Source organism: Melozone crissalis, unplaced genomic scaffold (assembly GCF_028551555.1).
Source record: "Melozone crissalis strain CALT ecotype California unplaced genomic scaffold, PUWL_Pcris_2 ptg000018l_1, whole genome shotgun sequence".
Classification (NCBI taxonomy): domain Eukaryota; kingdom Metazoa; phylum Chordata; class Aves; order Passeriformes; family Passerellidae; genus Melozone; species Melozone crissalis.
Genome location: NW_026535796.1, coordinates 22,943,378 through 22,956,026, shown reverse-complemented (window position 1 = coordinate 22,956,026; position 12,649 = coordinate 22,943,378). Strand labels below are relative to the sequence as shown.

Here is a 12,649-nt window from a genome sequence, read left to right as displayed (position 1 = left end):
AGTGTAATATTAAAATCCTTTATAATGGGTCCTACCTATCTTGGAGACCAACTTTCCTTCTCATATGGAAAACCTCATAGCTGTAATGGAAAGAAAAGTGAATGCTAAGGGGTTGCAAAGGGACTTGGGAGCAAGAGGGCCTGTCTTCCACCCTTTCTTGGCCTGACGGAGCAAAAGTAGGCAGGCTTTCATGTTGTAAAGGCAATCACTTTGATTGTTTAGTCAAGAAGCTGCCTGATGTGAACTGGAATTTTGTCCACAGAAGGGTTCCTTGTGTGACTTTGCTTTTGCTCACTTTTTTCAGTTGTGTCTGATGTCAGTTCTGTTACTTAAACAAAATTATTGTGAGTGCATGCTACAAATGAAAAATAAATGATCATGTGGAAAATTCAAGAGCTGTGTAAAAGGTGGTTTATACAGCAAGCTAAAAAAAGACGTGGTTCATCTGACTCAGCCTTACTGATTGCTCTGATGCTCACTTACTGTAGGGTCTCATTATAAGACTGGGTTGCCAACTTTTATCCCCAAATTTCCTCACTGGGCCATACAGATACACATCCATTTCAGTTTCTTACAAATTATTAAGAAATACTGCCTAGAGCTATGGTTTAGGTGCTATAAAGTGTGGGCTACTTCAGCCTTTTTCTTTCAAAAAATGAAGCCTAGTCACCTTGTTTGGTATCTTTCATTCTTTTCATCCCTTGTAATATATGTTAAAGGGAATGTACAGTGGGTAGATCAAACTGCAGAGAAGTGGGGGGGATAATTATCATTTAGAATCATGTTTCTTCAAGTGTCTTCGAGTCTGTCTTGGCTGTAGATGATTAAACAGCTGTCATGAAATGGGCATGCAAAACTGGGGGATGTTTTTAATTGCCTTTGGCCCAACTTGAAATGCTAATGCTTAGCACATTTCCATTTTTAAAATTTATTTTTAAAGGGTTAGGATGACTTTTGCTAGCACAAGATTTAGATTCTTCAGTTTGTTGTTGCCTCAGCTGTATTGTCTATCCAAGCTTACACTTACAGTCTTGGAGCAGATATACCTTTTTATGCTTTTGCAGCAGTTTAATTGGAATCACTGAAATTGGAAGTGAGAAAAGAGTAAAGACCTGGTAGGTTATCTAATCTACTGCCTTAGGGCTAGTGAATGTTTATACTGTAAGGAGAGCAGCATTTTCTACTGTGCCATAAATGCCTTAGATAATAAAGATTTTATTTCTCCCCTGCGGAAATTGCTCTGCTCTCTGAATTCAATCTCAGACTTTTTTCTTTTGTAATATCCAGCCTAACTCTTCTTTACTTCCTATTCCTTGGAGCTTGTATAGTGAAACACTTAGCTCTGATCTCTCTTCTTCCTGTGGTGATTATATGGCCCTGTCCTTTTCAGATACTGCTGTCAGAGGATGTGTGCTGTTCTCTAATCAGCACTGACACTGGACATCTTGGAAAGCAAAGCACCATTGCTATGTCAACCATGAGGAGAATTTCAGAATTGCTATATGGAGTCAAATAGACTCTTTAACTTGCTGTCATTGTCTCTGGTCAGTGTTAGGTGAGCCACCTACTAGGCAGCTGAGCATTGCAGAGCTGGTTGCACCCCATGTAATACATGCTGCCTGTATCCTGTGAGGACTGCATTTGAAATCTGAGTATTCCATCTTCTGTTTAGTGTTTACAAACAGAAGAGGTTCTTCTGAAACTGACCTCTTTTTTTGGAGCACTTACATTTTGTTTGGCATGTGTAAATCCTAATTAAGCTAGGCATCAGGAAAAGCAGAATGACTCCAGCCTGGTGATTAGAGCACTTGACTGAGAATCTATATGTCTCTAGGCATTTTGCCAGTGAGTTTTTCTATGCTCAGTAAAAGAGCATTGCTAGGAGGGATTGCTAGTGCTGTTACCCCAGCCCACCTTAAAGAATTAAATGGCACCCTTTTCTCAGGAGTGTGAGATGCAGGTTCAAGCCTTCTCAGTCAGAGGCAGGAACCAAAACATGAACATCTGGACTGTTGCACAGCAGAAAAGTTGGTTTTTCTGCACTTAAAAACTACATTTTCTATCTGTATGAATCCTGCAAGTACCAAATTTTTCTTTCTGGGGCAAGTGAAAAGTCTAGATCAACACAATATTGTTGTGGCAAGATGACAAAAATATTTTTTGCTGCTTCTCCCCTTTCCCAAACACGCACATCCACATGTGCATGCACATGGATACCTTAAGCTAACCAAGACAGTTACCTGGCACTGCTCTCTGTAATGTGTTGTTTTTTAACACTGCCAGGGCAGGAGGTGATTCAGGCGGGGTTCTTGCAATGGCTGTTCTCTAATCAGCATGGCGGGCAACTTGTTCATTCTACTTTTACTGTTTCAGCCCCTTCCCCTTACCCCTAACCTATTTCACCCTGAAACAATCCAAGTGATTATTTTTTCTTAAGTTCTTAATCTAGGGAAGCATTTGATAATGTTATCCACTTCCAAGAAATCTAATGGCTGCTTGGTTAGGAGCACCCCATCTTCCCTGGAGGAATCCAGGGATTTTCCTCACTTCCAGAGTTGGGTTATCTCCAAATTCATTTGTGCTACTTAGTGATTTGGTTTTAGTTAGCAAGAGTTTCCAGCCTGTATCCAGCTTACCGTGACAACCTTTAAGAAAACCACAGAATGATGTAATGAGCCCCTGCATGGAAAAATAAACAGCTCTGGAGAAACCAGCAGTAGCAGCCTCAAGTAAATATTCTTCAGTCACTGGGGTTTTGAAAATGACGTTATTTGAAAGGAAGAATGAGTAATATATTAAGGTTAGCAGCTGAAGACAGGTTTCTCTGTGCTGTGCCTAGTTCAAAAAAAAAAAAAAAAAAAAGAAAAAAAAACCAAAAAAGCCCATAGCAGATCTTGCTTGATGAATGGGGACCAATTCCATGTGGCCGGTTCTGTTCAGCTCTGGCACCCAGGCATTGTGCTGGCATATCCTGATAGCCTTCCTATCAGAGTGGTAGATCTTCCTCCTGTCAGGAGCTCTTAGTGGACAGAGTATAACTGAATGAGCTTTGAAAACAAGAATGATGGCATTCACATTTCTTTCTCTTAATTGAGTCAACTTGAAGCCCAAACTTTAGGGCTTTTCAAAGGGGGAAACAACTTGAAAACTTCACATCTGTATGTATTCTCCCCTCCACCTGAAAGGGAGTCTCTTAATTCTTGGGTGCAGTTTGTCTCCAGAGATCTGCACAGTGAAGTGGGATGTGATTATATCAAGTGTTATTACCCGGCCCTGAGTTCTTTGCAGGAAAAAAAAAGATAAGAAAACATCCATGGCACTCCCAAAAACATTCTCTCTAGCGCTCAGTTAGGAAGTTACACCATTTTCCTGCATGCCTTTCTTATTGACCAGGAGTAGTAACTGCCCCAGGGGCTAATGTACTCATGGGGCAGTTGTCTTATCCATATGGAGGCTTTCTGCAATCACATACATGAAAAAGGAGTCTGCTTGAGACCCTATTGCAAATCCCTGTAGTTCCTCTTGATGAACGTGTAATGAGACAGAGCTTGAGAAGGAAGCTCTTTCCAAGTTTTAGCAGGATACCCCAAAAATAGCCAAGGTTAGACAAGAGTTTAATTTTTTATTAGAACTTTCCTTTTCAGAAGTGAAGATAAACAGAAAGAGCTTGAATGCCTATATTATTTTCTAGAGTGGGGAGACCTTGAACCTATCTGTCGAATGTACAGTTATCTGGAGTTGGAGCAAATCTCTTCATGCCTTGGAAATGTGGAATACTGCAGAGAGCAGAGAGCCACAGGTAGATTCAGATGAGGTTCTTGACAAAACAATGTTATTAATGGGGGTAATTCCACACTTGTCTTTATCCTGGCTTCTCAGCCTTATTCCTTAGGTGTCTTGTCCTACTCTTGGTGCACAGCACTTTCCACCTTGTTATTTAAAGATACGAGACCATGGACTTCTGCTGCTTTTTTCCTATTTTCCACTATTACTAAACTAGTTGTGTTAGTTTGAAACTGGAGCATCTCTCTCAATGCCAGTTCTGTTAATGTTACTGTCCAAATGTGTAATACAGGATTGTAGGCTCTTCCCCAAAATCTGTGGCTGGCTAGTGTTAGTCAGTATACTGAGCAAAGGAGATAGCTATTTGTTAGGAGAGTAGGTTGGTTTTAAAGGGGCTGTAGTCAGGAATAATTGTGCTTTAGAGACGTCTGAATAAGATGTTTTGGTGGCATTTGAATTGGAAAATTTTGTTGCCTATGGATGACATTCTAATGCTGACTGCAGTCCTCCTTGTTAGATGTTTTTGTGCTTCTGTCTCCTCTGGGAATCACACCTGGGATTAGGTAAAGACTTTTGAATTTCTCCCTAGCTGAAAAGGAAAAAAGTGTCATTGATGGTGTCAGGAACAAGAGTTCATGGGAGGGAACCAGTGTGTCAGAAAGCTTTTGTCTTTTCTACTGTCCTCTTTTAATGTATCTTTCTTGGTTCTTTTCCTGCATCTTGAGCCAATGTCTCCCAACACAGTGCTCCTCTAACCTGTCAAAACTATTGGGCTAAAAGTCTGTGATTGTTGTCCCATCTGCCACAACTATTTATTTTCAGACTTTTACATTAGTCCTCCCAGCCCTTCATTTGGTGAGAATTTGTTTTGGTTTTGTTTTGAATTAATTTTAGTTTTGATTCCAAATAAAGTAATTTCAAGAGAAGCTCCTGTTGAGTATGAAATAAAAGCTTACTAATTCAATTACATTTTTGCAACAAATATATATGCTTTTATTTGCTGAGTTCCTGTTTCCTTGCAAGCCAAAATGTGATGTTTCTTCCTTACTTATTATCCCTCCCTTCCCTCTGACTCCATCTGTGGTGCAGGCATCCTTTCCTGTCTTGGCTGCTGCTTGGGAGGCCTCTGTCTCTTATTCCCTTCTGGAAGTTCTGAGAAGGATGATATGTGTGATGCCCAAGGGTGATTCTCCTGCAGTCTCAGTGTGACAGGTGTGTCTGGTGAAGGAGGGAGTATGTAGGAGAGAGCAGAAGCAGGGGGATTGGAAGAATCTAGGACCAGGACCCTTCCCAGACAGCCAGCAAACAAAGTCATAAATAACATGCCATTGGGGACCAGTTAATCTGCTCTATGAAAAGGTGCAAAGTATACAAGTGGGAAAAATAACATTGTATAATAATCAGCATGCAACCATAGGTGTTAAACCATATGCAGCTAGGCAAATAAATGAAGCTCCCCCTGAGAGCTATGCGATAAATCATTCCTAAAGAATTCAGTCACTCCCCCCTCTTTATCCCCCAAAGAAAGAAAATAAATTACTTTAGATATGGAGTCATAACTACTACTCTGCAGCTGCCAGTTAAGGCAAGTGGACAAGGAGCAGTAGGAGAAGGGGCAAAGATATAAGAAGCTGGGGTAAAAGGGGAAATAGAAAACAGCACCGCTTTTAAAACCCCTGGGGATTTGGTGGGGAAGGGAAAGGAAATCAGCTCCAACAGCAGGCATTACCTGAACATACAGACACAAACTGAGATTGGTCAACTTTTGTGGAGTTTGTTTTGCTTTTTAGCAGAAGCTGGTTCAGATTGAAGGGTCTACACTGATTTGCTGAAGTAATTCCTTAGCAGCACAGTCTCCTTGCTGTTTGTAATAGCAGCATTCAGCACAGGCTCCTTTGTGCATCTGCACTTCAGACAGCCATTTCAATGTATGCTGATGCCTGCAGAAAGGCTGCACATAGTGACTCACCTTCCCACCTTCTTGAAATGTTCCTGTCAAATTCACCACATTTCTGAGGTACCACAATTAAGGAGGAGCTGTTTCAAGGTAACTGTCATTGCTAGCTCCTAGATAACCTCTGGAAAATGTTTAGGCCTAGGTAGGCTTATCCTGAAACAAAAAACCCTGGTGGGGTTTGCAAGTGACAAGTGAAGAAAAAAAAGGGTTCAAAGCACAGGTCACTGTGTCTCTATGAGCATCTGCTACACACAAAGTTGTCCAAGAAGGCCATGAATATTGCCTAGTACAGCATAAGGCTGTGAAGGAGAAGAGCTGCATTCCAAAACTCTGGAAAACCCTACCCCTCTATGGGGATGTCTGTTGGACATACATCTCATGACACTGATGAAGTGGGAGCAGTTTCTCTATGCCATGGCTGATGTCTGAATCCTGTGTTACATCACTGAACTTCCAAAGCCTGGATATTCTATGCAAAGAGTTCTACAGCTGACTCTAGGTAAATATCCAAAAGTGACTGCTAGCTTCCTGTCAGAGGCAATTCCCTCTGCCTCCTTGTAAAGTGCAAAATACTACAGGAAAAAGCTGCTCTGTCACTGCATGAAAAGGCTCATCACACTATAAACCTGTCTTTCTCGCCTTTTGTTCCTCACCAGCAGTGGCATTAAATATAATGTTGCTGTAGGTAGGAAGACCAGTCTGAACCACTTTTTACCTGCCTGTGACAGTTTTCAAAGACCTTCTGTTTGGTGTCCTATAATTGCAGAGTAACAATACTGTAAAAATAGTGTGCTTGTATACTCTAGCTAGAAGAGTTAGGCAAGTTTTTCAATAATTGCTGTACTAGTTGTTCCAAGGACTATTAAAAACAGGTGTGGAAGTGAAAAAAGTTTCCCAGTAATGCTAAGGCTCCAGTGGAAACATCTACTTTTTTTTTGTTTTATTGAACAGAATTCCTCAGTGTGGAAAGAGTGCAGTGGAAAAGGAGTATAGGGAAAATGAATGTGTTCAGAGACAGGTGGCTTGTGTCAAAGCTAGGTACTCCACAAGCTAACAGGGCTTAGAAACTACATGAAATGGAAAAGAGGCATTAGGGAAGAAAAAACACAGACTGTGTCGCTTTGTCTCAAAATGACAAGGGCAGTGTCTAAGGTTGAAAGTTTTTTCTACTGCTGAGGAACCATTCTGATGTCAAGAAGTGAAGAGGCTGCATTTTGATGCCAAACTTTCTCTGCTCGGACTATGGAAGCTGCTGTCATTGTGAAGGTACTGCACAGATACAGCTGTCATAAAGGATATGGAGGCCAGGTGCATTAGAGGGGATCAGACCCCAAAATCTGGAAATTTAAACCAGATCAAATATCTTCACGATTTTAGTTTGTGTTAGCAAAAAGGTTGCCTCAATCATTGAGGATCTGCTGGAGCTTCTCAGCCTGTAAGAGGAGAGAAAAAAAAGACCTGAAGACTTCATGTGCTTTTTTTTCCCTGTTTTAACCCAGGGTCATATCCAAATAATAGCAGCTCTGACGCGTGTAACCTTTTCCTAATCTGGCAACAGAGATCCCACTGCCTCTTCCAATGAATGAACAGTTAATCATCAGGGCTTTTTTATATCAAACCTAAATAGTCTTTCTCCAAGTAAGCTGTCTGCTACTTGAACTACCCATAGGGAAGGAAAAAAAAATATCAATGGTATCCTTTTTTTTCCTTATAGAACAGCTTTTATGTCTCAGAAGACTGAATGTCATCCCTAGACTAAACAAATTGAATTCTTTTAGCCTTTTCTCATAGATCAAGTTTCGTAGACCTTTGCCTGTTCCCCTTGCTCTCCCATGCCCTTTTGCCAAACAGTCCTCCTGTCCCTCAGAGTGCCCAGGGCTTGTACACAGGGCTGATATAAGGATCATCAGTACTTAGAGCCCATTCCTTATGTGAAGCTCCCATCATTACATTCCATGGCTGGACTTACCTGTTTTGATTCTTTTTGTTGTTGTTTGCGATGTCATGACTTTTTTTGTGGTCTACCTAAGCTGCTGACCATTTTTTCCAAGTCTGACTGTCTCACCAGTAATTTCCTCCCCATGCGCTGGATTTCTTCTTGCTGGTTGTTATGGTTTGTACTTGTAAGTTGTGATTACACTGATTTAAAACCATTTATCAATGTGACTTTGAATTCCTTCCTGAAGTTCAGTCTGTGGCATGGTAGCTTTCAAAATAGAGAACTTCTGAGACCTCTTGTCTTGGAGAGCATCTTTTTCTTAACCTGTTGTGTTAGGTAGCTATCTCGTAGTAATTGTATGTAGCTTACATTTTCCTCATTTGGTTATGAGAATGATGCAACTTAAAATATGCTCTAATGAACCAGAATTTAGTCAGACCTCTAATGCATTGTATATGAACATGATTAATTCTCAGGTTTTTTTCCAGGATGTATTGTTCTTTTTCTACCATCCTTCAGCCAGTCTGGCTATAGCTCTGGGAGGGCTAGGACTGTGTGACTGATTGCTTGTGAGATGGGATGGTATAAAGAGTAAAAGGCCTGCTTGAAAAGCAGTTCAGTTAGAATTGCAAGGACAGGTAGCTTTCAACTGATGGGTTTCAAGATGTGCAAGTGTGTATCTTTATTCCTGTGTGAGTTGGGAACCCTGTGGAGTGCCCACTTTTCTTTGCTGGGCAGGGCACAATGCCCTCAGGTTCTGAAAAAGGAGCATAAGTTGTGCATCAGAAAGTCCCTCACTAAGTTTCCTCTAATCTGTGAGATGGTGCTTCCTTCAGCCAGTCCCCCTTTTTGCAAGCTAGAGGGTAGATACTGAATAGACTTCTCATATAACACTGGTGAGACTGCTGTGCAGCCTTATCTCCTAGAGCAGAAGGAAAATGGCAGGGGAAGCATGTCAGCCTGGATAGCTGAAGTTTAATGAGCCACTTGGAATAATGCATTTTTGAAAATTATAACCCACCTGTTAAACCTTTGCATTGTTCAGCACTGGAACATGAACCATCTGCTTCCTCTGTAGCCTGTGCCTTGAGAAATGAAATGGAGTGAGTACCAAGGTAAAGCATAGGCTGCTCAACTGGTACAGTATGGGAACACCTGCAAGGTTTGTTTTCTTTTTACCTTCATGTTAGCCAGAAAACTCTGGAGGGACCATGATCCCAGACAGAACAGGGTGGAGTGGCTATCAGTACTGATGACTAACAGAGGTGTGGAGAGATTTATGCTATCCCCATGAGCCGTATTTGCTCAGCTGTTATTGTGCTCCCAGTAAACACAGAAGGGGTTGTTTCTCTCCCTCCACCCACAGCCCTGCTCAGGGGACAGGCAATAAGGGCCTATTTACTGCATTGCTTTGCTACTCCTGCCAGCACTTGTGCATGTCTGTACTTAAGGCTTTTCAATTGCTCTTTCCCCTCTGAGGAGGGAAGGATGCAGGTTTGGGCTGCGGAGGTAACCTGTGCTGAACTTGCTTTCTGCCCACAGCTTTTGTAAGCTCCCTACTGGCGCGAGGTACCTGTTCTCCTGGAGTGGACCTGGGTCCTGTTCACATTAGAGCTTCCTTAAACAGTGTAAAAGCAGCTTTAAGCTGATGTACATGCTATGGTAAAATAGCAGGTTCAAAGCTCTTACTCTCTGCCACAGCAGTGTAAAGGCACATAAGAATTTGACCCTGTCTGAATTAAGCTCTTCTGGGAGACAGGCAAACACTTTTCCTCACTGAAAGGAAAACTGAGGCACAAAGACACTTAGTCCTCGTGTTTGGGTTGGCACAGGAGGTCAATAGAAACTTGGCACTAGATATCCATGCTGCTCCCCTTTGTTCTATGCTGCACTAATGTCTCACTGAGAGGAAAGTTGGGAGTTGAACAAAAAAATTTAGGAGAGATGTGTTTAAGGGGTTTTTTTTAATAGTTTTTGAAATGAGGTCCCTGTTGCAGCACTAACAATGGGGATTGGTCAAGAATTCTTCTTCTAAAAGACCTTTTCCTCTCCTTGTGATGAATGCTTGTTCATTAAAACTAAAGCTTTTTGTGGGAATTCCATGGGAAAAGTTTTGCTGGTCCAGACAGAATTTCTGGTCAAAAGAAATGAGGGAGAGAGAGAGAAAGAGAAGGAAATCTGCCCTGCCTGGTACAGCCTGTAGCTCTGGGGTTAGGCTGTTCACATGGCTTCACTGGGGCCAGGAAGAAGCACAGAGGGAGGTTAGACCCTCTCTTTTGCCTGATTTGGAAGACAGAATCCTGTCTCTTAAGGGCGTAGGAATCTCTCCAAGGTGGTTGGCTTTGGTGCCACAGTCTCCCTCTTCTTTTAAGGAGAAAAGATTTGGGTGCAGAAGACCAAAGTTCAAAAAATAATCTTTTGTGGTTGGATGGCAAATGTTCCTTATGTCCCACCATAGTTATCCACAGCATCTTCACAGCCATGGTGAATGATGCTTGGTGCCTTGGCTTTGGTGGCAGTGAGAGTTGTTCCATGTCAGCAGAGCAGCTGGGGGAGGCTGCCTCATCCCCAGTGACTGCACCCAGCCCTGCAAGGTGAGCATGAGAACTGTTAAGCACAAGCCTTTGGCTAGGTGCCACCACACACCCTCTCTTCTCAGTTTTGTGAGGTAAACAAGCACCCCATCTCTTTAATAACCATACAGTTTATTACACAGTCAGATAAGTCCCTTACTTTGTGCATAATTTTTATTTTTATTGTGCAGGCATTAAATGCATGTTTGAATGTGTGTACTTAAGAGACCAGGAATGAGAGACCTTTTAATGAATCTGACCAGATATTCCTCAGAAAGCCATTACTAGGGCAAAATTGTTGCATAAATAATGTGCAACTGCAGATGTCCAAGCCTTGTTTTCCTGCCATAGCTCATGGCTTCAGAGACAGTACTTTAAAAATATGTTTTAATTAGTGGTAGAAGCAGTCAAGAATAAGATGGAACAGTTAGCATTTTAGAGCTGAACAGTTGAGGTAAAATGGATATTTCTGCCAATGACTCTTCTCTTTGTGTATGAATACACTCCCTATTGGGTTTTTTTCCTGTAATTTGGGTTTTGTAATCTAGATTTGCTGTCTCACAAAGGTTTCACTCCCCAGCAGCAGCAGGCTGGCCAGTGTTACTTGGTTTCTTTGCCAATGGTCAAGTCAAAGCAAGGATGGCAGAAAATGGCAGTGGAATGTGACAGTGCCTTTAAAATAAATAAATAAATGGGTATAATATTATTATTTGCTTTAGGAAGACTGTGTTCCACTTACTTGCTGTCTTAAATGTTCTTTCTCTAAGAAAAGTTTCGTTTAGGCAACGAAGGAAAATCTTTCTTTCTCTGCCTGCAACTCCCATTAACAGGGAATAGGCTTTTAAGTACCCTGCATGTATAATAAATATATTTCTGGTTTCTAAGATGACAGCTTAATTTCATAACTGGCATTAAACTTTCTAGCTTTGCCATAGGCTTTCTCTATTCTCCATTAACCTGGCCTTGGCAACAACAGCAAAGTTTCCAGTAAGCAGTTTGACTGGAACAGGAGAACTTCAGTGTCCTGGAGCTGGGATAGCATTTGATGATCCCTTTGTTACCCATGAGCCAATCTTTCAGGGTGACACTGCATGCAGTTCATGCCAAGCCCCAGACTAGGGAAGCTGATGGTGTGGATTTCCCAGCTGATTTTGCTGGCTTTTGAATACCCAAATGTTAATATGAATGTTTATTTTTTGAGGGAATTAAGTGCTGTTAGAGTAGTAGCCTGGAGGAGTCTCTTCGGGAACTAGTGCTAGTTAATACATTCTGCTTAGCAGACAGATGTCACTGAAGGAAATTTCCACAAGGCTGTTGTCAGAGTCAATGTGTTTGCTATTCTGATCTCCTCCAGCTCGGGGAAGGCTTGGTGGATCTGGAAGGGGTTCAGAGAAGAATTGGGCCATGTGGGACTCTCCATCATGTAAATGAGATGAAGTAGAAATCTGTAAAGCAGGGAGGAACTTCCATAGCAGCTACTTCTAGATGTACATTAGAACTGAGTAAAGTATGATCTCCTTGACACTTCAGCTGTGCCACTGTCATTGCTAATGGGGGGCTACTCAATGCTGGTGACAGAGTCTGCATCATTACATCTGTCTGATATCAACTGAGCAAAGCCTCTAAGATTTGTTTCACTCAGCCTTTAAACAGCCTGCAAACAGAAACAACTACCAGTTAGTTATGTATTCTGGTATGTGACTGTTCAATTCCCACAAATTTCTGTTAATATGTGCAGAGAATTTTTCTGATTTTTTATGCCATAGCACAAATGTGTAAATATGTAGATTTATTCTGTGTAATTTGCATACCTAACTGCAAATGTATGTAAAATAACATACTAATTTATTAAAGGAATTTATTATTTTTTTCTCCTGATTTCAACAACAATAGTTTATTTCTTTGTTCTAGCACATACTTTATTTTTTTCAGAGTAATTTTACTGATAGTTTTGCAAGACTCAAAGGACTTGAGAAATCTTGGTTTGACATTGTGCACTCAGGAAGCTTTTGGGATTTAGATAGAAAAATTCCTGGAATGTAGTTCTCTTTAGCAGAAGTTTTTTCTTCCTTTTGCTTGCAATATAATGATGACAGAAAATTTTGCCCCTGCTTTTTTGCTTCCCCCAAGCTGCCTGAGTGATTTGTCTCACCTGATGGCCAAGAGGTGAATTGCTGTCAGCAGACTGTGGGTCAGTGGGGCCCTTTGATGTCAGTGGTTTGTTAGTGAACCAGCAGGCCTCTGGCTCAGTGACTTCTCTGTCCATGAACATCTTGGGAACAGTCTTCTTTTTCTTTTTTTTTTCTTTTTTCCTGTTTTCTTGTTCCTTTTCACCCTTCTTCTTCCTCTTCTTCTTCCTCTTCTTCCTCTTCTTTGTCTTCTCAGATGTGAAATCTG

General features: G+C 41.4%; 1 protein-coding gene across 5 annotated transcripts in view; it reads left to right on the top strand.

Moving 5' to 3' along the window:
• SMOC1 (SPARC related modular calcium binding 1) overlaps positions 1 to 12,649 on the top strand; it is a 128,803-nt gene that overhangs the window by 86,782 nt on the left and 29,372 nt on the right. The window lies entirely within an intron of this gene.